The sequence below is a fragment of the Acanthochromis polyacanthus genome, chromosome 20, assembly GCF_021347895.1.
Source record: "Acanthochromis polyacanthus isolate Apoly-LR-REF ecotype Palm Island chromosome 20, KAUST_Apoly_ChrSc, whole genome shotgun sequence".
Classification (NCBI taxonomy): Eukaryota; Metazoa; Chordata; class Actinopteri; family Pomacentridae; genus Acanthochromis; species Acanthochromis polyacanthus.
Window position 1 is genome coordinate 7,935,245 of NC_067132.1, and position 22,501 is coordinate 7,957,745.

The 22,501-nt window shown below is 41.1% G+C and overlaps 1 protein-coding gene across 1 annotated transcript in view; it reads right to left on the minus strand.

Annotated features, from left to right (window-relative positions):
• The window catches only part of znf438 (zinc finger protein 438), a 56,990-nt gene extending 35,061 nt beyond the window's left edge, over window positions 1–21,929 (minus strand). Inside the window, exon 1 of the mRNA XM_022192199.2 lies at window positions 21,806–21,929. The gene's annotated coding sequence lies outside the window, so the exon portion shown is untranslated. The remainder of the gene's footprint in view (window positions 1–21,805) is intronic.
• Window positions 21,930–22,501: the final 572 nt, after the last annotated feature.

Genomic DNA, 22,501 nt, shown 5'->3' on the forward strand with positions numbered 1-22,501 from the left:
GGTCTCCTCACAGGTCAGGCGGTATGTCTCCTAAGCTGAATCTCCTTATTGAGTGCTTCGATGAAAAGTAGCACAAAAAATACAAGGTTCAGATGCTTTGCAACCATCCGACAAGCACTTCTGTTCTTGGAGGATACCGCTGCCTTTATTTCCATCTCTGTGATTCACTGCATCACAAAGACACACAAAAGACACAGAGGGAGACTAGAGAGGCAGTGGGATGATGCCTGGAGCAGGGTTTCTGCACCACCTTCAACTGTGGACATTCAGAACAGCTATGAACACTTATGCCTTTAGACATGGTCAGACACATTGTAGGAACGAGTTCATTCCAACCATACTGAACCTGTTAGAGGGAGCAAGAGAAACAGGCAAGTGGGAGGCAAAAACATCTAAACTGCTCCACAAAAAACAGCAGGCAGAATTCCTCAAAACCTCAGACCTTGAGGACAAGTAAGAAGCAAGGTGGGTAAAGAGAACAAAACTATTTGTTTGCATTGCAGCACTTGGTCAAAGGGAGAATTGGCAGGCTAATTACCAGCATTTAACTCCAACATCATGATCTGAATGACTAACTAATAAATAGTGCAGAAATAAAGTATGTAATTATAAGACACTCTCCTATTGCACTTCTTAGCTCTGTGTGTGTGTGTGTGTGTGTGTGTGTGTGTGTGTGTGTGTGTGTGTGTGTGTGTGTGTGTGTGTGTGTGTGTGTGTGTAGCAAACTAAAGTAAACCGGCCTAGCTGTGATGGATAGCCCATGCTGAGCATGAATAACTTACAGGCTCATAAATAAGCAGATCTCTACTAATATCATTAAAGTAGCCCTGAGGCTGACACGCCCCCTTATCCCTAAGCACCACTTCCACCAGCCACTTCCCTCTCCCTATGACAAATGCCCTGAAATCCTGTAACTATTCAACATCAATATTTTGACATTTCATTCAGCTGACTCTCTAGAAGAAGCCATTTATTTAATTAGCTGAATAAAAATTGGCAGAAGAGGCAAATTCAAAGTTATGTGACCGAGGTTCAGTTGCCACAGGTAACCTTTTTGGAGGGACTTAGTGTAGCAAATTGATTGCTGAGAGCGCAGACTCATCATGAGTGCTAATTTTCAGAAGCAGCGCACAGCGGAGCGGGGAAATAAGAGGCTCTATTTATAACAGAGGGAAACAGGAGAGGGGGATTAGCTTGTCATTAGAATAAAGAGCGCAGAAGAAGAATCAATTTCAGGGTTTAAAAAGCTGACAAACGCAGTTCACTTATTCTTTCTCTCCTTCCCTCTCTACCTCTGGCTCCGAGATCACCTTTTGACAGACCAGCCTACGGCCTACAAGATATGGAGGAGAGTTTTTTGAGGAGGCAAGCTCAGATTTCAACCTTCAAGACAACTCTTCTATGTCAAGCCTAATTAGGATCTACTCAACCACACAACAGTATGGTTCTGATGGTGAGTAAGTCAGTTATCCTCAGATGGATTAACTTCTTAAAAAATAGATTCCTGTGTTCTGATAAAAAGAACAACTCCTTCATCCTTTTACTCCCTACGGGTTAGACTATGTGAAAAACAAATAAGCACCGATGCCCAGTGATTCTACAGTCAATACAGATTTTTTTCCACAGTCAAAGCAGCCTCAAGAATTTAACAATCGCAGTCAGATAATCCTAGCAAGCCTGTTTTTATCACATTAAATCTCTTTGACATGAGCCACATTGTTTCTAAATATCTGCACAGACATTGTCAGACCATAAAAGAGACAGTGTGGAACTCAACATGCTCGAATTAGAGACAAGTCCAAATGCTAAAGATGGTCAATCAACAAAACTTAAGGACAGTTGAAATGTTCAGGACAACAACTCCTGTACCAAAATCTTGTAATTGTGTTAGGGTGATGACAGCATTGCACTTCTAAAAAGCTGGGGAGTCTCAAGAGAGAAAATAAAACTATGGTTGGAGCTGTAAAGACACCCAGACTGTTAACCTCTATGATATATTCTGTAATGCGACTAAATTCTGTCCTGTATTAAGTACTCATGACTGTCAACAATGAGTTGACTAAGCAGAAGCACAGAAAGTGCCAGAAACGTGACCCTAAACAAACTAATGTGCTTCTATGAGCTTCTCATGTCAGCTTCAGTAATCGTCGCCGTGTATTCTTAACATCATCATCTGCCCAGATCTTAAAAAATATATTCTCTGCCTGACATGTTGCTCCAAAATCCTATAGGTGCTCAGTAATGTCATTATTTTCAAGCTTAGCAAAGCATTAGGGAGCTCTGTGCTTTCAGTGATTGACGGAGTATAGTCATTCACTCCAATCAGGTTTTTCCTTTGTCACTCCTCTGCTGCAAATGTGCTCCCTTTCAGTAATCACCTATTACCGTGTGATATTATCTTTTTCATCACTGGCAGACCACCTGGTCTAACCCCAGGTGTGCACAGTGGAAAAGGCCTTGGAAAACTCCCATCAGCCATCATGGGAAATAGACCAGGAAGGAAGCTTTGGGCCGATTACCAGGCAAGTGAGAGGTGATCCAACCTGTTCGTCGTTCCATCCCCTCACCACAAACCCCCCCACCTCCTGACCCGGACCATCACATGCCCCGTGTTTAACCGAGTCACGTCTCGGGGACAGGAACCGCACAGGAAGGGGCATAACTCGACACGAACAGGAACTTGAGCAAAGGGGGGTGGTGAGAACAAAGCACTAAAATGTAAACTTTTCCACCAACGCCACATTGAGGCATTTTGACACTGAGGCGAGAGGAGCAGGGCGGAGGCGCTGGTGCATTACTTTTTTCGGACCAGGTTAGGCCCACATGGAGGAGCTAAGCTGGCTGTAGGAGGCAGCAGTGGGGAGGGGATTTACCATTCACAAGAGGCTACTCATGCAGGCCTGAATAGCAGGCATGAAATGAAGACAACCTTGCAATGTCGCCTGTAGATGATGCTGCCAAGAATCTTCACATTACTGATGCAGTAGCAAGAAAACATATCCAATTAATACACCACAGCAGACAGCAAAACTGGACCTTTCAAATCAATCTGCTTATAGAACATCTAATAGCATATGAGGAGGAAGCATATTGTGCTAATTTGTCTTGTCTGCGGAGCACTCTGACAGGCCCATTGATGCTGACATCCCTTTAACATGAGGTTAGTGGGTGTTTGGCCTCCCCTTCAGTCGTTTGTGAGCTGCAGAGCCTGGAAATGATTAGGCCTGGGAGGGCAATTAGCCTGAGCATCGCTGGGCTAAATATAGTCCAGCTTGGCCCAGCTCTGCTCCTGGGTCACATCCACACTGCAGCCTCCACGCAGGCATGTTAGTACAATCTGGATCCCGTTTGTTTTATGACTGATGTGAAGGCTGCACTGACTCAGAGGAGATAACATAACTCAGCCGTCGATCAGGTGTCTCAAGAGGGAAGGAACTGAGTGGGAAGGAGTCGAGGAAGAAAAAGCGAAGGGATGACGCTCGAGAGGAAAGCACACGTTAACGTCAAGAGTCAGAAAATAAGTTGGAAATTACTGACGCAAGATGTAAAGTTCACTGACTCTGACTGTACAAGTGGTGCCACAACCAAACTTTCAGCTTTAATTCAGCCTCATTTCACAATAAACACCGTTTTAAATGGACTTCGGCTGGGAAAACATGCTTTCCCACAGTCTTACACCAGCTAAACGGAATGCAAAGAAAGAATGCTTTCCCATCGCACGGCTCTCTGCTCCTCCAGTCCCCGTATCTCCCACCCCCTGTGAAAAAAAAAAAATTGTAGCGATTTTATCCTTAAAAACAGGAGGTTCGCCCACTCGTTCACCTGGGACGGCTCTTGGACGGAGGAGGCAAACTAGAAGGTTATAGGAGCCTGGGAATGTTTAACATCAAGAAAGCAATCAGAACGTAGCTGGCGCTGTGGGAATTAGACAGGAAACATGGAGAGTAACCCCTTCCAGGCTGAGAGGAAAGAGAAGAGGAAGCGATTTAGGTTATGTGACAAGTTTGTACTGTAACCTGAAAGGGAGCATTTGTGAGCATTTATAGGCATACTAGAGTTTTATGAATGCTAAATTTAGTCAGTTCACATCGAGGCTTTTTACGAACTTGAAAAGAACCAGTTTCCGTCTCTTGCAAGTAAAACTTTCTTGCTTTTGTGAGCCTGGTCTCTCTACCTACACCAGCGTTCAGTAGGTTCATGTGTGAGGACCCAGGGCTTAAATGTGATACAAGAAAAGCACTGAAAAAATGGCAGTGGCCTCTAACTCAACATAGACTCTGCTTTAATTTCCCCATCACTGACTTGACCCGGTGTGTCTTTCAGCACAATATGCTGTGTAGACTGAGGTGAAACATAAGTGGAAATGTTCTGGCACTACACTGAGCTCAGCACAAATTGCACAAGACAGTTCAGGAAACAGGGGTTTGCTTTGTAGCCTGAGCAGAGAACACTAATCAACCAGTAAAACCTACAGTAGGAGATCTATTCCTGCACTGTCCTGTGACCAAAGACAGGGATAAGAATCGACAGGAACACAAGCAGCCATGTGACGGTTTGCACATCAAAGGTTAGCTATGATGTTTAGCAGTTTCTAGATTCAAGTCTAATCACTGGAATTACTAAAGCACATTTACAACAACAGCGAAAAATAACACTGGCATAGCAAATTAACCTAATAAGGTTATATATTAAGGTTAAGACTCAACAGTGGGCTGTAGGATACCAGTATATTAAATATTACTGGTAAACCCTGCCAAACTACATAAAGCACTAATTTACCATACCAATTGTACACTCAAGGCCCTACAGTATTATCAATTATGGAGCAACATCTGAGTAACTTAAAAATTAAAGTTAAGACCTTGTAAAACTGTACCTTGAAACTCCAGCAAATCCTAATAAGAAGTAAATGTGTGTTAAAAGGGATGGAGAAAAAGCTGATCTTTAAAGTTGGATTTCCTGAAAAACACACACATCTTCATCTCTTAATTATGCACCATGCATTCAAAAATATAGTAAACTGAATATGCTCAAGTTTGAGACAAAATAACACATTTGAAGATATCACAATGTGCTCTGGGCAATGTTATTAGGTATTTTTCCACAACTTTCAGAGATTAATCAGTGATTAAAACAGTTCCTGCCTCCAATTAGGAACTAAACTCACACAAACAGAAGTCTACAAGTAAAAATACATGTTTTTAAAGCAATCACTGTAATGTATGATCTACACAGTTAACAGACCATGGCTCTAAATGATTAATCAATCATTGATTTTGTCTATAAAACATCACAAAATAATGAGAAATGTCTGCTGCACAAGAAGGCGTATTCTAATGTCCTGTTACGTCTGACCAACAATCCAGAACCCAAAGATATTTAGTTTTCTGAGGTTTACAGCAGACAGTGAGGAAAGCATAAAATGCTAACTAATTGCCATCCCAGGCCTAATCATTTCAGAAGCTGAAACCAGGAACTGATAGACATTATTTGCTTAAAAATGAAAAAAACTGACTTCCAAACAGTCATTGATTCATGTTCTGTACTGCCAAATAGATAACTTGATAATCGTTGAACGTCTAATTTTAGATTAAGTGCATGGATACATACAGACAGCTGATAAATCAAAGGAAAAATAAAGTTCTACATTCCACTAAAACAGCTTCAATGCACTTTAGTGAACATGTAGGTGAACGTTGCTTTACGAAAGCTAAATAAACTTTGACCTGGTGGTATCAGTAATAAAGTTAACAGAATCATTTAGATCAATTCCCTCAGTGTTATGTACTGTTTGTGAAAACAGTTCATGACACTGTGAATTGTGTTATTCCTTCCAATAACTGTCAACAAGAGAAAAGAGGGTGCAGCAGTGGACAGAAGTAATGCAACATTTCCATTCCTAGAACTACAGTACCAGCTAATTTCCTGCAATATACTCTTTTTTTCCCCAAAACTGACTTCAACAGTAACTGAAATAAAAAACGCTGGACGACGACTCTTTTGTGGAAGTCAACCATTCAACCACTGACCAATACACAGAGCTCTTCCCTCAAGTCCCACCAAGCTTTCTGCTTCCTGAAGCAGCTCAGGGAAAAGATTTTGCATTCAGAGTCCACATAGGAGATGATAGCAGCACCTAAATAGCGCCTACCAGAAAAAACCCACTGGACTTAATCCCAGCCATAAATCGTATCCACTCTGTGCCCACTATATGAAATTCCCTGTAAGCCCTAACATTATGTCCATACCCACAGATATTCTTGCAGCTTGTAGCAGCAGAATAAATCTGGAAAATACATCCATCATAAAGAGAGGAGGTTATTTTGGCAGTGTGCAGAGATGATAAAACTGCAGACATGCTCAGTGCCCTGTTTATAAACTGTTTGTTAATCTATCATTTGCCACAAGAGGAATGAGATAACAGTATAGTGTGGCTTAGAGTCAGCATGGCTATGGAAAGATCGAAGCGTGTCCTTGGAGTGACATTATTTATTGAAATAAATTCACTCAAGTTGAAATGTGTATAGCGAATGCATTATGAACAGTGCCTCTGATGGAGCGGAGAGGGCTTTAACTCACCGTAACATTGCCTTGCTCTTTTCAACAGATGTCCCTTGTGTGACACACGGCAGGGATAATAGAGAGGAAAGGGTCTGAACACTTTAATTTACCCCCTTCATGAATGGACGGGAGTTTCCGTTTGATGGCCTATTTGAATGTATAGACAATTCAGAGACCTTTTCTGAGCAGAGATTCTGATCTTAATTACTTCGTTAATTAGCTGTGATTCATGGGGAGAAGCCTTGCCCTATCCAAAGTCCCTCTGCATTGCTGAGGGGGCTCCTCAGAAGCCCTTACATCCTTACTCCCATTTTAAAGCACCAATCCTGCACTTGTGACACTGATTTGCAAGTCTGCCTTTGCTGAAGGTGGGCTTTTTTTCCTCAAATGTCAGCAAACCCCATAGAGCTCAGGCTTTCTAATTCTACTGCCTGAGGAAAGCGAAGCAGATGCCTTTTTCCTCTCCCTGCCTTTCTCTCTGGTCCAGCATAGACTTATGTCACACAAACGCATTCCACAGATTTATGTTTATCGTTTTCCAATGAAAGAGGGACAGCCAGTGCAACATCCTGCATGCTCCACTCACTGTGTGATAAATATGGCTCCCTCGTTCTGGGTTCCTCGACTTGGTGGATCGATGGGGCATTTAGCTAATCACAGAAGAAAGTCACAGAAGGAAGAATAAAAAAGGATTGTCATAAGCAGGAGGCGTTGAGTGAACTCACTGGACAACAATGACACTTCTCATTTGCTTGTGATGTTTTGTCCGACACAAACAAGAATTTATTGCTCATCAAGGTGGATCAGGCTTTTTCTTGAACTGCATTCTGATTACACGCCACCTACAACAGTCGGTATCTCCAACAAGCAGTGAAGGACTTGAGCGTAAGTAGGCGCTTTGGCATGCAGGCTAGCTTGAGAGAACAGCAGGCTGACAGAAAGGAAAGGTAAGGTCCAGCTGAAGCAGCTGCTTGCTATTACTCCGCCCCACCGCCCCCCTCTCTGGCAGGAAATAAGCAATCATTTAGCACTGACAGGTACATGCTGAACCATTGCTATCTCTGCTCTGAAACCAACCAAAAAATGGATTACAGCAGTTTAGTATTAACCTTAAGCCTCTCAAGTATCTTGTGCCAAGGTTAGTCACTTTCATACCTTTCAGAGTGTGAGCGTATATTTTCCTCTGGATAAAACATGAAGTAATACTCTTGTGCTGCCTACACGTGCTTTTAACAGCAAAGAGTATCAGTTTGCACAAGGAATGATATCAGATGTACAAGCATTTTCTGTTTGTGCAGTTACGGTTGAGACAGAAATACACAACAGCAACAAAGAAAAACCTCTCCTCAAACATGTAAGGTGCTTTTCTGCTTGTGAAAAGCAGTAATTTAGAGATCTCTGGTGAGCCGTAGAGGGCTTAGCGTGTCCAACTGGATCTGGAGTGTAGCTGCAGACCTGCCTTAATGCATTGCCAGGTCACCTTACTGTGTGAAAATAGCAATACAGGGCCCATATGGTTGCATGTAGCAAATAAACAAGGTGGCAGTAGAACCAATAAACTCAGAAAATCCGCTATATAAGTGCTGTCACTGCCCTTAGTGTTACAAGCACTGGAGCACTGTGCTCCACTGAGATTACCTTTGTCCTTCACAGTGGCTGTACTGCGAGCTTCTTCCACTGTTCTGAGCCAGATCAACATGTGTTTGAAGGGTTTATTCAAAGTCAGCCACAATTTAATGATGACATAATGATTAGTGATGTAATCCAACAGTCCCTACATGATAAACTGTTCAAGAGCAGAACACTTTCAACTTGATCCAGAGCTGTCAGGCCAAGTGGCTGATCGAGAAGCCCTTAATATACACTGAAATATAACAAATGTGACTGATCCTGGATAAAGTACTGTTATCAGTAGCAGTTTCAAAAAAAGATTGCTCCTCACTATTTTGCAAACGTATTCATTTATTTCGGTTCATTGTCATTCAACTTCTTCGCAAGGATTTTTCATCAACGGTGTCGATGGTGGAGCTCCAGGTTGTGGTCTGCTTTTTCTTTCTTACTAACAAGAGGGGCTTTAACAACGTGCTCCACATTCTTATCAGAGTGTCCACCAGAATGACACTGCTCTGCATTTGTCTAATCTCTTCTACTGTGACATGTCATCCATAAGTAATTTTTTTATCAAGTAGTTGGCATAAATACTCTGAATATAGTTGATGTCTAAACTCTGTAAGCCTGGCTAGGTGCACCAATTCAACTCTGAGGGACTGATATGCTGTTAATTAGCTATTAATTAGGCAGTCTTTGACAATGAATAAAGTCATCGGGTCAGTGACAGTACGTAAAATGTCAGACTCCTGCCTTTCCCTGGGGGTGGAGGCAGGAGGAGTCAAATCAGACACAGTGGTTTGAATTAGGGGTTCCTTCAACTGATGGTTCAACTCTCTAAGGAGACAGGCCTCAAAATTTTTAATCAATCTGCTATATTGGGGAAACCGATAACAGATTTAATTGTGTTTTTCCTTTCCCTATTGTTCTATTAAAACTGTCCACATACAGTATTTGGATGTGACTGGCTGTTGTTTGAATGTATCTATTGTAGCTCCTAGTACAGCATGGCTCATGGGCAAATATGCCTAAATCCCTGTAAAAAAAATGACATCTGCAATGCTCAGCAGGAACATCTCTCTCCTGATAGAATGATATGCATAGTCATTGCATAATCCACCAACTGAGATGTGAAGAGCTTTTTTAGTTAACATGGAGACAATCAGATGTCATATTTTGATGGAAACAGTTAAAAATGGTGACAACAAAGGATTACCACCTTTGTTTTTGAGCACTGTGTGACTCTGAGAAGCAACCAAGCCTCTTAAAACAACAGCTAAAGTACAGGCTGAGAGAGGAAACCACTTTGGGTGAAAAGAGAAAATGATTCTTTTGTATTTTGCTAACAAGGATAGCTGCAATCAGACTGCACAGTGCAACAATGTGGAGGTGTATCTGACCGAGTGACACTCACACTGCACAGTGTGTATTTGTGAGGCATTTGTTCATGGGCCCAAGTGCCCTTAGTATATATTAATATAAAACTTTAAAGTTTTCATAAACAAACTATAGACAACACACTTGACAAAGTCAATTCAGACTAAAATTTCGTCCAAACTTTGCAGCTCTGAAAACTGAAGCAGATCATCCACTTATAGTAATGATAGTGCTAACAGCCCACAGTATCACTGTACTTTAAGTGACAGCATTTATGGTGTAACTATTTCATATCCAGAATAACACACTGCAGATTAGGACAGATGTCAGGAATGTAGGCCTAATATTAGAAGACTCTCTTCTGGGCAAAGAAATGTCCTCCCTTTCCTTTAAATAGCCTTACCCTTGTCCTAAATTTATTTTTCTGTCTAAAGAAATAAATCGAATCCAACATTAACATGGCATATGAAACCGTGCCAAGGCAGTGTTAGGGCAAAATAAATGCCCACATACAGACAGGAGTAAACAAGCAGTCAGCTCTGTTGCTTTGTCTGTGAAAGCCCTACAGGCCCTCGAGCTCAGGAGCCGTTTCTCCCTCTGCAAACAGCTCTGTACCCCGGCCCCAGATGTCTCATTACTGTAAAACAAGCAGAGAGATGAGCGACATACAAGCCACTGGCCCACAACGCTGCCTCCCTTTCAATTAGAAAGGATTAGCCTAGCCTGAGCGGGCCTTCCTGTGCTGTGATATGCTACCTTGCATGGCACAGGACAGCCATATGTCAGACCTAAATAAATTACAGAGGAGCTGAAAGCTTGGTGATAGCAGAAAGGGAGTTATGGCTCCACTAGAGTGCACAACAGGCTTAATAGGAGGAGGATGCTGTAGCCTCTATAAAACTTTACACCCTATGAAAGGGCATGGGCAGAGAAACAGGTATACACCTTCTCTCACTGACTCATAAATTAGACCTATAGGACCCCACAATTCTCAGTAGATTTAGTAGTTTTACTCAGCATGCATTAATCAAGTGGTAAAGCCAAGCCAGTGAAATTTTTGCAGTGTCATGCTTTGGCTAAGCCAACTGGACAGGTCCCATCCAGTCCCATGACTTCTACTGTAGGATGGGAGATCAACCTCAACTGGATAGCAAAGCCCTCATACCACTGCCTGCATCACTCACTTTTATGGGAATAGGGCAGCGTGGGGTTTAACAAGACATTTTACTCGTCAAGGGAACCGACATTACATAACCATAAAACGATGAGGCCCACAAATCACCAGTCGACTTGTGACGCATGGAAGGGCTGGGCTTGTTTTGCAGCTCACAGTCTCGCCACCAAACAGTCTTGTGTTTGTGGGAGTGAGGATAAGAACAACAACAAAGATTTGGAACATAACCTGTTAGTCCTACAGCCACATGAAAGCAGCCTGCATGTCAGAGTTTCTTTAATCCCATATGAAACTGAAAATACAGCTCTAATACTACACTAACCCCTCTGCCCACCGCTCTGCACAATTTTCCAAGGAGTCTGTGCCATAGCTGGAGCAACTCCACTGACCAGGGGCGTCTGTGGTTGAACTGAGCTCGTCTGCAGGTCCGGAGAGGCAGGCAGCGAGCAGGCAGGCAGGCTCCACTACGCCTGACATGGAGCACCCTCGCAGGGGGAACAACTGAGTAATGGCAGGGTAACTTGATCCAGGGTTGGGAGGGAGTGGGAGCAACCCTGACGCCTAAATCATAGCTGTGGGATGGAGAGAGGGAGACACACAACTGTTTTTGGAGGAAAGATATGCCGGAAGATGAGAGGTTGAAGAAACGGTGGGCAGGGCAAGAACAGAAACGAGCAGCGAGAAGGGATGGAGGGTGTGAGGGGGGGAACATGATATTTGGGACATGGCCAAACGACAGGGGATGAAAGTGAACGCCTCTCTGCTGCCTTTCATGCACGTGCCGCACCCACCGCTGGAGTGGGAGGGGCCTCAGAGGAATGACAAGGCGTGGGTTTGGGTTTCAAATTCACAAGCCTGTCTCAAAGAGAATAAACACGCGTAGGCCCAAAATGACTTCTATTTTCCCTGATGTCTGGAGCTAATTGAGATACTTAGACTGGTAGACATAAATACATGTATCCTTCTATATATGGGCCAAAACATTTAACCAGGACTTAACCTGTCCTACAGCACAATAAGTAGAGATTCCTTTAAAAGTCTACTTTTTATTACACTCATTGCTTTTGTTTAAGTTGGTTTCCAGCTTATGCCAGGCCAAGTTTTTTATTTATTTATACTAAATCCAAAACAACTTAAAAAAAAAAAAAAAAAAGCAAGACTGCAAAAAACTAAGTCCACAATCAATGTGTGGTATACCAACTCTTTTAGGACTGGGTCTTAAACTGTCAGACTGAATTAAAACACTCAACTGCTTCATAATTCCAGAGGACCCAAAAGCCCCACGTTTATTGTGTTCAGCTGGTTCTTACTCATTTTACTCCATGAATATGCACCAACAGAGCACAGTATTACTGAGATGATAGATGGCTAGGTTGGGCCAAACTTTACTGCAGAACATGTAGAAAAACTGGACAGACTTTACACAGAAGAGAAGAAAGGGGAGTTTGGGTACGTGTTGGAAGCTTGATAAATTATCATGTCTATTTGAAGAAATTTTACTTTACGTTAGTATTCAACTTTGTCTTATGTTTTAAAAAGAAGGGCCACTCTCAATGATTACTTTCTTTATTAAATTATTTTTGTTTTAATGAATTCAAAGTGTGGTCCGTAATGTTGCAACAAATGCTAGTAACAGCCTCAGAGAACCCAAAGTAAATGTTTGAAATTTTGTTTATTTCATCTGAGCAAAACTCTGAAAAGTCTGAAAAATGGCTGCAGTATTTAGTTTTTCTGCTATATAAATTGCAATATGAAAATATACGAGTATTTCCACAAGAAGGCTTGAATAACTCTAATTGGGCTGTGGAATAATTGGGGTTTTTATGTATTTTGTAGGGAACTGCATCTACTAGTACATAGAAAACACCAAACTATTTACGAAAAGCTGGGAAAGACTGTCCAGAACCTTTTGTATGTGGTGAAACACGGGCAAAGCATTGTGTTCTACTCAGGTAACATTCAGTTTTGGCTGTGCACTCTTCAAACAGAGCTTTGTGGTGCAGATTTAAATGATCAAACCTATTACTGTCTTTGACTTGCGTTACTGTAACAACTGGAAGATGCTGCGAAGAGTGTCTGTTTTTTGTCACATCATCCTTTCTGGAGTAAAATATTTAATTAATACTCACGCTGCGTTTCTTTTGGCAACCAAAACTTCCTTTCAGCATTTCCTTTGTGTTCCTTACTGATTTCGTTGTACAGCATGTCAACAAATTCTGTGTCTTGTAAATAAAGTTAAAAAAAACACTGTATCCAAAAACCTTTAGAGAAAATGTTATTCTCAGTCTCAGAGAGACTCCTCTTGTAGATTAGTCATGGAAAATAAGAACTCTGCTGTGTGTTCTTTTTGCATTAAGCTGCAGAGTTTCAGTGTGAGTTAATGTGCTTTACTTCACAGCGCTGGAAATTCATTTTAAAAGATGTTTTATACATTTTTCTTTTAGCAACTGTTTCTATTTGTGGCAAACAATACACACGGTACATGTCCCTGCAGAGAGAATAGACTGTAAAAGAAACACCCTGCCAAACAACAAAATCCAGTTACTGTTACACACTAAAAAATTCCAATACAAAAATAGTAAATGATGAGAAAACCCCTGATTAAAGGAACTTATAGCAGCTAAAAACCACATTTCCATTATAGTGGCAGAACACAACTTCCTTTTTTTAAGCTTTTACTGGCTGAGCACGACTGAGGTTTTACAGGAACACCCTGCTCCACACTGTCACAGTTCCTTAAACTGTCCTGTACATCCAGTGTCTGGTTGGCTACTCAACAGTTTGGGGGTCAAGGGCATCTTAGTAGCACTAACAAGGGAAGGCAGACTTACTTCCTTGGCAAATTTATAAAGAAACTTTACGGAAGCTCCACATCATTTTTATAAGAACAGCCTTATGATGCATTAAATGACGGATGTAAAAACTAGCAGCCAGTCACTGTCACCATACAGGGTCAATACTGCAGTCCACTCTCATCAAATGTCTTCTGATGGTGCTACAGGACAATATTTTTGACAATGCAAGACGAACAAAATGGTTTGCTAGAAGTGGAACACAGCCAGGAACTATGCTAATGCTCAAAGGAGCAGCCTAATATAATAATATGCCTTCGCTGCCTGCAGCCTACAAATCCTGTAAAAGTCAGTCATTAGGCTTCACATGTAATTTTCATTACCTTTTCTTGGAAACAAGAGTCTAGCAAGACCAACAATTTAGCAGAGAAAGAAATGCTCACCAGACTATTACTGAACCACATCCTCCCTTTTCCATCCACAATATGGTCACCATTCATTATTCAGGCTAGAGATGCACTTTCCTTGTTCTTCAATCCACCACTCCTGACTTCTTTGGGCAGCACTTAACAGATGTGATACCTATCAGCTACTTAGAATTCAGGTAGAACTAAAAAAGTGGGCTAAATAGGCTGATGGAGTTTCTGATTTTGCAACAGAACTTAAGGTTTTTCTTCCAAAACTTATACAAGAGAATTGATTCTCAAGATTCATCACTGAATTAGCCAAAGTATTAGGTTTTAAACAAAGAGCTGCACGTTAATTCAGTCTTGCTGTGCCTATATTGTGTCCATAATATGGAAACATCATAGTGAAAAAGTAGGCCAAGCCTTACAGCAAGATTTATCTCAGAAAAACACAATTATTAACAGCTACACAGGCCAACCTGAAAGCTACTTTATGCAGAATGACTGACTGAATGTTTGGCTGTATTATCATATCCCCCGTGTAAAGTGTCAACAAGGTTTGGGAACGCTCTCAGCTTTTTTTGTTTCTCTACTACTTAAGCTGTTGCTTCAAAGTCTGGCAATGAGTGGCGCCTGAGTGCAAAAAAAATGGTCTCTGTGTGTCTGTGTGTGTGTTGTATGGTAACATGATCTTGGTTATGATTGAGCGGAAATGTTAGACAAGCATCTAAGTTTCCTCTGCCTGCTTCTACCCTCCTCATCTAGCCACATGTGAAACCACATTGAAGCTGCTCGCCGACAAAACTAAACGCTCCAGTCACTCGCACTGGCCTGTGTTAACACTGGATGCCGGGTTTACATACCAGCCCCTCACTCATATTCCAGGGATAGATGATATCACACAGTGTATTTCTTCTTTAACAATCACTGCATGTGATGAACCTTAAAAGTGTGAGACATTTCCCATGGTGAGCTGTGTGATAAAGGAGGCTGCAGCAGCCAAACACTGCTGTGTGTGTAGGAAGGGAGGGTGTTCCTCACACTGACTCATCTATAGGCCGGAGAGCTGCTCTGAGTCGGCAAAAATCTTTAAGAGAAAAATGTGTAGGCTGACCAATTTTCCAAGTGAGCAGAGAGCTGCTCTTTGAAATGAACAATAAAGGTAAATGCAAAGTAATTTCCCAGATGTAGTGGAGCCCGAATCAAAGCTGATTTATGAGTATGTGATTAGCTTTACAACTGGCTATGTCACATAATCTGGCAAACAGCCTAAATGAACTGTACTCACTGTTTGCACTGGGCTGTACTCATTTAACAAAAAGAATCTTGAAAAAGCAAAGAGAAAGCAGCCACTTGAAGCAGAGTGGGGTATTCTGTAAAGTTTAAAGGGACACTTGACTGAATTCAGAAAAAAACACTGCATTCTGCAATTTATCTAGCCATACAGTTAGATTTAGTTTCATTAATACAGATTTTAAAATCTCCACTTCTAAAGTCTCCATTGTGAGTAAAACTTCAGTAGACAGTAATATAGATACACCAACCAGGCATAACATTATGACCACCTGTCTAATGTTGTGCTGGCCTCCTTTAAGCTGCTGGAACTCCTCTGACCCAGTGGTTCATGGATACAGGACCTCTGAGGATGACCGGGATGGTGGCAGTGAATTCTGTGGGTCCTGTGGGTTGCAGGGTGGGACCTACCTAGATCAGACTGATCCTGGACCATCCCACATATGCTCAGTAAGATTTGGATTTAGGGAGTGCCGAACCCGGTGAACATCTTAACTCTGCTGTGTTCCTCTAGCCAATCCTGAGCAGTTTTTGCGGCGTGTCATTGTCCTGCTGAGGGTGGAAACTGGCATCATGGACTGCTGTTACCATGGGGGGTTGTTTGAACTGCAATGTGTACGTGGGTGGTACATGTCAAACATCCACATGAAAGTCAGGACTTAAGGTTTCCCAGCAGAACGTTGCATTATAACAAGATGATCAATGTTATTCACTTCACCTGTCAGTGGTCATAGTGTTGTGGCTGATTGGTGACTCCGTCTCTCTCTTGGCCTATCTTGTTTTGTCCATCAAGTACTTAAAAACATCAAATTTACTGTTATGTTATTACTGTAAGAAAAACTCCCTGGAACTATTGCTTTTATGGAATTATTGTAGCTTGAAAATGTAACTTTAGTGATTTATACATTGTAAAAATTGTGGAACTTATTACAGTTTTGCAGCTCAACTTTTCACAGAGACTTTTTCTGCAGTAGAAAGCAGTTCCTATGAAATCTTTTGATGCTGTCGTCTTTCCAAAGAAAATAAAGTAATAATAATTTCCGGCTTTTAATGGTAGATTTAAGTTAATGATAAATATGTTGTGCCTTGTCCTAGCAGACATATTTCATTTTAATACTATACTTTAAATATGTTGTACATAATATGTGTGCAGTAAACAAGTATATTTTCTTACTGGCAGTTTGTTGCACTTTAGGACATTAAGAGGAAGAATTATGGCTTATAGACACTTTCAAAAGCAACAATTGCTTTCATTGTCGATTAACCTCTCAATTATTTTCTCCATTAGTTGTTTGCTGTCAGAAAATGGTGAAAAATGTAGATGAGTTTTTCCTGAAGCCTAAGATGAGTGTCTTGTGTTGTCCCAGACTTTGTTTTTAATTACTCAGGCCAAATGACTGTTCATTCATTAAAATAGAAATTAATCTAATAGTTGACATCTGATCAATGCATCTTTGCAGCTCCACATTTGAAAGTTCTCTTTTTTGAAATGCAAACATCAAGATCCACACCAAACTGTGGATTTGTAATATTTACTGTTTTGCTGGCTAAAAAGTTTACCTACCCAACTCACAAGTGCTTGTCATGTCCAAGATTTGATGTTACCTCCCACCTTGCTGCTAAAACTACCAAATTTACACGGACACATAATGCAAAATGCCATTGATGTGACTTCAGTGTCCTCAGTGAGGAGTAGGTTTGCCATCACTGTTAGGTTGACGCCGTTTATGTGAGCCAATCAACTACAACAGAAACAAAAAGCAAGATTTCCCAGCATACTTAATCATACTGGAGAGGAACTTAGTGGCAGTGGTTACTGCAATAATAAAAGAGCCATGTGGAGCACGTAGTGTTCATGTTGTAGGAGTTTCTGTATGAACACTATGCCTAATGTGAAAAAGCATTTACTAATTTGAGCACTGTGACATGCTTTCCATCACCGGCACAAAATATTACTGTGACCGCAAATTGAAAATAAAATGGGACCCACTGACAGACTTTTTTCCCTCCCTATAGGTCTTAATGATGTCACCTTAACATGAGTCAGATGAGTTATTTTACAGATCTCAAAGTCTGAATTATGTGACACTGTCATCAGGCCCCAGTGACACAATTCAGCAAAGCAGCAGGTAAAAAAAATGCTTTTTTCCCTAATAAACTGCCACCCAGGTGCTCTTGAGCAAATCACTGCAGCCCCAGCTTCTCTGGAAAAAAATACTGTAAAGAAAATTCTGTTTCCTTTTAAGTTTCCCTGCTGTAAGATCTAAGATGAGCAGAAACCTTTATAGCATCTTTGCTATGTGAAAACTGGGCTGCTGCAGACAGCTACGGTTATAAATCGTATCTGGAAAGGAAAACCAAAGAACACTCACTGGAACATTGTATACCACAGTGAGAGAGATTTCCAGTTCCAATAGCATGGCTCTGACTGGAGGGGAATTTTCTCCTTCACCGAGCTCCAAAATCCATCTTTAAACAACTTTCAGGTGTTTAATTTAAATCTTCACTCTGATCTTTGAGAAGTGACGGGAAAGGGTCTGTGAATTCTATCAGACTGGCTTTAAACCAGTCCCACAGCTTGTTTACGGAGACTATTTCTATAATCTAAGTTATGAAAGCCACACAAAATTGTGATGTCAAAGTTTTCCTATGCAACAGTGTGCCAGAAAAAGACTTTAAGCGGTTTCTGTCAACCTTTCTAGAGAGCTCATGTAGAGCCAAATGGCAATTCAACGACATATGAAAGCAACATATCAATGAACAGCACACAGAAAACCTCCCGCCTGCTCTACACGTGTCCTGACCTTTGGTCTTTCTGCGAAGAAGTAGTCATGTATATATGGAGTTTTGTGCAAACGTTCAAATACATTCAGACTAACGGGTGAAAAGAAGCAAACATAAACCCTGAAACAAACAGCCATACTAAAAAAATCATATTTATACAATCTATTACCTCAATCAATCAAGGGCCATGCCATTCAGCATAGGCAATCATTTCTCTCCAGCTCCTCCGATCTTTTGCTCTCTGAATTGTGACTATTGCCCATTTCCATGTGTAGTCATGATGTCTGTCCGTCTATCATTTTCTGTCTGCCTTGTCTTCTCTTCCCATTCATTTTTCCAGTTGTGACTATTTATTCCAGGGTCTCTTTCCTCATGATGCGTCCAAAAAATGTTGCTTGCCATTTCCTAATTTCGTTCAGTAGCATATAATTTGTGTTTCGTGTTTTTAAAACATCTTCATTGGTTATTTTGGCCATGTAAGAAATACACAGCATGCGTCTGTAAACCCCATCTCTACTGTGGTGACTTTGTTTTGACATTTTATTATTTATGTTCCAGGATTCACATCTGTACATCAGAACTGGTAGGATGTAACGGGTGAGAGTCCTCATACGGATGGTAATTGCTATTTCTTATTTGTTAGCATAATGTTAATTTCCGTTAAAGCTGTTCTTCCCATCGCTGCTCTGCATCTGATTTCATCCATGAACCGAGATATTTGAAATAATGAACCTGCTTCAGTATTTCGTGGTCTACTTCTATGTTATAGGTTGGGATGACATTTTTCTTTGAAATTACCATTACTTTTCGGTTTTCTGTTTAGTTTAAATAGACCCTCCAGAAAAACGCGGCCAAAAATCCTTGATTATGCGGGCTAAAATCCTTGATTATGTGAATAAATATGCGGGGTTTTTACGCCATTTTATGCGGGGAAATTGTGGAAAGTTGCTAAGTATGCGAATAGTTGTGAAATATGCAAAAATATGCGCGATTCACCTGCCGTTCTAGCCGCAGAGGAATGTGTCCTCTAATCAGACACTGGGACTGCTGCGGGGTTACTGGACTGACAGCCTGTGCTTTGGGAGGGGGAGAAGCTCACAGCAGCATCTGCTGCTTGTTGAAAACAGTAACTGCAGAATGATCCCAGTTTTCCTGTCAGTCTCCAAAACGGCAGAAAAAGTCGCTAGATTTGTGGGTCGTCGCTTTTGAAAAAAAAGTCGCTAGGACGCTTTGGAAAGTTGCTAGATTTAGTGAGAAAGTCGCTAAAATGGCAACACTGGCGCCACGCTCCGCATCAGCTCGTGCTTCTAGTGTGTGTGTGAATGTGCGAACTGATGACGTCAGGCCGGGCGTCACATAAAAATTCACTCACAACTCCATTTATATTGGTTATAGTTTTCTCATTTTATGCGGAAATTGTGAAATCAAGCGGGACCCGCATATTTCCCTTTTTTTTCGTGGAAATGTGAGATTCTTGCGGGAATTATGCGCTGTTTTGCGGGGATTATGCGGCCTTTTGGGAAATAATTGACCCCCGCATAATCAGCGGCATTTTGATGATTAAAGCGGGAATTCATGCGATCGCATAATCACGTTTTTCTGGAGGGTCTATTTAAAGACAGACCAAGTTTTTGGCCCTCTGTATTAATCATGGATACTATGGTTTCTAAGTTTTCCTCACTGTTCACTTTCTCAATAGACCTCAATTAACTCATTAGGAGGACATACATAATAGTATAACTATTTATAAATTCCCTGACTCTTCACTTCAAAAATGGGCTCCTGTAAGCAACTGACTGAGGATCTGAAATTAAACCAATCACTGGCTGCAAATTAGGACAAGACTATAAGAAATGTCAGAACTCTACCAGTTTTTATTTTTCACTGTCTGAAATGTCAATGAGAAATGGCAGTTAAGGGGAACAGTGGAAGTCCTGACAAAATGTGAATGAGCAAAAACATTTTCAGATCAAACTGTGCATGTGTTGAGCAGAAAGGAAAAGCAAAACCTCCACCAGACAACAAAGGAGCCACGGGAAGGTTTAGCTGACTCAATGTTCATTTCATCATAGTCAAGGCAAGACAACTTCTGGATCAGCCAGACTGAACTGAAACAAGTTCTGTGGACAGATGAAGGTAAAATTGAGCCCTTTACAGAAAGCCAACAAAGGTACAAAATGAGGAAAAAGGAACAGCAGCTGGAGGTTAAAGTATTGTGCTTTGGGGCTGTTTAGCACCCAGGAGCACAGAGAGAGAGAGAAGAATGGATTCCACTAAATACCAGTATTTCCTGATGCAAACATCAAGTTGTCAGTCTTGTGTGAATATCTGTGAGTAGATCTTAAACAAACTGAGTTTACAAGAAATATCAGAGAACCAAGTAAAGACTGAGCCTAAACCTTTGCACAGAACACAGTTATTGTTTAACTTTCCCTATCTTTATAAGCTCATGTTGAAGTTTAGTAGCATATTAGAATTTCAAGAAAGGCACATTTCTTTAGTTTGAGATGTGGTACACTCAAATACAGAAACAATTAATTTCCCTAATGGCATCGCAAACTGTAGCATGTTTTTGACCCAAATACTAATTTTATTTCTCTCACAACACTGCTTCTAATATTGTTATAAAATATGCATATTACTGTGTGATACATATAAATATTCTGTGCAGGAATACTTCAACTTTGGTTATTTTATAAAATGTTAACAATTTGTTACAATTTTAGACTGTAACTGAGAAACAGTATAGTGACTCATATTGAGTCTAGCTACTTACACTTCTGATAAGGCACAAAAACATGTAGTATTAACAGATGGTAGGTGATTAGACGTGTGACTGTCACACCTGGAGGTTGACATGAATTTGTTAACCACTGATACAACAGTTTGGAAACTTGGTCAGATACACTGCACAACATATATACATAAATCCGCCAATTTGCTAATTTAATAGCTTAAAATTTTAATTCAAAACTGATTAACTGTTCAAAATTAATTGTAAATTAATTTGCAATTATGTGTGCAACCCCTGCACAACCTGAGACAGAGACCTATGGATACATTTGTATGAACAACAAACTCTCTGCCTGCTCATATTTTCATCTCACAGTATGATGCACATCTTTAAGTTGCCTAAACCCTGACCCAGCTGCATATGTCAAGTTAGAGAATGGGTGTGTAGCACAGAGTTCACCACAGATGTGCTCTAAACAGGGAACGGGCATATTGTTGTTATTAAGCCTGTGTATCTACAGCAATCCAAACTAAAATCCATCCAGCTTCATAAACTCCCTCCTCTAGCATTCAGATGTACACTGTACTCCACAGGTACATGTCCAACTGCTGACATTCAGGAAAAGAGTTGAGAACAGAAGCATGGTTACACACAAAGCAGCATTAATGAGTTCAGTGTGTGCTGACACATCCCTCAGGTCTGTTTTGTGTCTGTGTACATCTACTGAAGGGAATCCTAGCCTCGGTGACGTAGTTCTGCGATTCACAGCTGCAGGGTTAGCCGCAGGCCTACTCTGCATTTGCTACACACACTGTATGACATCTGAGTTACACTGTTCTACCCACCGTTTGATGCATATGCATTATTACGCAAAAACCTGCACTTTCTGAAGATTGTTTTTTGAGTTTGAACCCACCATTCCTACTCTAAATCCAAACCAGAGCCACAGATTCTGCTTGCTGCATGTAAAAGCTGCCGTGATAACAGTGCAAACGAGCCGTGTTTGGCCTCATTTTCTCCGTCTAAAAGCAGCGGAGTGGGTGGAAATGTGGAACTAACTTTAAGCATGTCTCACCTGGATCCCCAGTTAGGTGGAGGGAGCGCCTTCAAACTACAGAACGGCTCATTTTTCTTAAAAACCTGGTAAAACCGTCGATCCTCATAACTGTTTCTCTCCAGCCATTTTGAGCCAAACCATTGACTTGAGCCTGCGGGTGTCACAAACCATACCAGGATTGTTCCACAACAACATTCATCGGTGTTTCAACACTAGAATAATATACTGTAAGCTAAACCTACAGTTATAGCAAATATATCAAATTCCACTTAAAATGATGCTTTCCATGTGAACAAGTAACCATATATATGATGTGAATTTCTTGTTACATCCCGCTTGAACAAACGTGGTACGGTCCGTAAAATTCCGGGGACCTACTTTGCTGTGTTCTGTCAGAGCAGCCAATGAGCGGCCGAGTAGTAACCTGTAGCAGCCATAGTGTATGGTAGCAGCACAACACAGAGCTGTCAGTGTCAGACACACAGCAGACATCACACCACAGCGGTGGGCTCACTGCACGTAACGGGACTGTACCGCTGCACACTCAGAGGAAAACGATTTTATGACGTTAAAATAACACAAACAAGCAGGAGTAGAAGAAAAGTTTTAATTCTTAATGTGAGCAAAAGTAGTCTACAAAGCCTACATTAAAGTAGTTGGTCGTGAAGATGGATTTCTAAACATTCTCCACAGTTCTTTTTAAATGTCTCATTT